This window comes from Lactuca saligna, chromosome 5 (genome assembly GCF_052625555.1).
Source record: "Lactuca saligna cultivar CGN05327 chromosome 5, ASM5262555v1, whole genome shotgun sequence".
NCBI classification, from domain to species: domain Eukaryota; kingdom Viridiplantae; phylum Streptophyta; class Magnoliopsida; order Asterales; family Asteraceae; genus Lactuca; species Lactuca saligna.
This window is the reverse complement of record NC_136421.1, coordinates 246975573-246977361: the sequence shown is the minus strand read 5'-3', so window position 1 is coordinate 246977361 and position 1789 is coordinate 246975573. Positions and strand designations below refer to the sequence as shown.

At 31.4% G+C, this 1789-nt stretch overlaps 1 non-coding gene across 1 annotated transcript; it reads left to right on the top strand.

Annotated features, from left to right (window-relative positions):
- The first annotated feature begins 963 nt into the window (after nt 1-963).
- LOC144999315 (small nucleolar RNA snoR83) lies at nt 964-1098 on the top strand. Its single transcript, XR_013660827.1, has one exon. It is a non-coding gene; the product is annotated as a small nucleolar RNA snoR83 (small nucleolar RNA).
- The last annotated feature ends 691 nt before the right edge of the window (nt 1099-1789 follow it).

The following is a 1789-nucleotide window of genomic DNA, read 5'->3' as shown; positions in this document are numbered from 1 at the left end:
TTTCCTTCAATATGCAATTTTTTGCTAAATGATTTTTGTAAGTGCAATAGTTGTAATCGTAGTCAGAATCCCCAACTACCTTTTTCTCTAACTTATTCTTATAAGAACTACCTTGTTTATTGTTCTCAACAACAAGATTGGACGTCGAAGATGTCTTTTTGAAAGTATTGCTTTTGATGTTCCCTTAAGAGGCTTCTTGTAAAACTTTTCCATATTATTGTTGGAGTAATATGCAACTGCCTCATCATCTCAATTCACTATCAATCCCTCTTCTTTAACATCTTCTTCTTTCTCAAAACACACATCTTTCACATTTGTTTTAGACACAAGTGCCAAAAGACCACCAAAATTCATTTTTCCCTTTTCTTCATACAATTCTTAGACTTCATTTTCATGATCCTTCAAGATGTTGTAAATGTTCAACACAAAGTAAGAATCAAAGTTCTCTTGAGTCTTAGACCATCAAATAAATGTTATTCCATTTTATCATTAAACCTTGAACAATGGTGATGTTGAATTACCAACCACACTATACCTTGAATATTTGTAAATTAAGTCATTAAATCGATCATAGTATGTATTTTTTTGAAAAAAATGATTTAATTAATAATATCATTATAAAATAAAGATAAAAACACAATAACAATAGAAAATTATTGACTAAAATTACAATTATTGATACGAATTTACTTTTACTAATAGCTAAAATAACAAAATTTACAATTAGTTCGTAATGGACAGTGTTACTGGGCTTGGACTTCAGCATGAAAATATAAAACATGGCCTTTTTTTCTTATTAAACAAGGCCTTTTAGGGTTCATAGTCTTATATAACCAAACATTGAACACCGACCCTTTCAACCTGCAAATCTCATTCTGTAAGTTTTTCGTAATTCTATTTTGATTTTCTATCGATCGGTAGTTAGTAGTCTTTTGGGACAATGGTTCGATGTGTGCCTTCATAATCCCAGATAAGCTAAGAAACAGAGTGCTTATTCTGATTCATGGGAGGCCAAAATCAAACACAATGGAAGTTTCGCTGAGAAACCCTTGTTACTTTTCAATCGATGGTGTTTCCTAGTAACTTCTCCATACATGTTTCCCGCCTTTCAATGATTAAATTCTTTATCTGCGATCCAACTATTGCATCTTATTTGGAATCTTCTTTCTCATTGTTGGACAATTGTTTGTTTTTTTTTTTTGCAAAAATCGCACAAGTTGTGTAAAAGAATACCCAAATAGATCTTTAAATTTAGCTTATATTTTGTGTTCGATTCTTTTAACACCAAAGGCAAGCAAAATGTAAAGGCTTCTAAAACCCACCATTGTAGAGGTTGATTGGACTACAAAAAGTATTTTGCTGCTAAATAATTATTATTTTAGTGTTTATTTTTCACAATTTTGACGACTGCATTCCAATCAATCTCTAAAGTAGTAGTTTTTCAGAGGTTTTTATAGTTGCTAAAAATTATAACAAAAAATTGATGGTTTTTAAAGGATAGATGGACTAAAAATTGGCCTCTAAATAGTGCTTTAGAGGCTATTAGAGTTGGCATAAGTATGTTTGACACCTTGTTGGCCTAAGTGTGTCTAACAACCATTATTATTCAATAAAATGTAACAATATACTCAATTTGAAACATGTTGGGTAAACTTTCGTAGCAGAAGGGCACCACAGCATAAATATTTGGACATAGAATTGCGATTTTGTATTTGCATACCTTGAGCTTCCAGTTTGAATTCCAGTTTGAATAAGCATAGCCAGAGCGTAGCCAAGACTGGTGGTTATT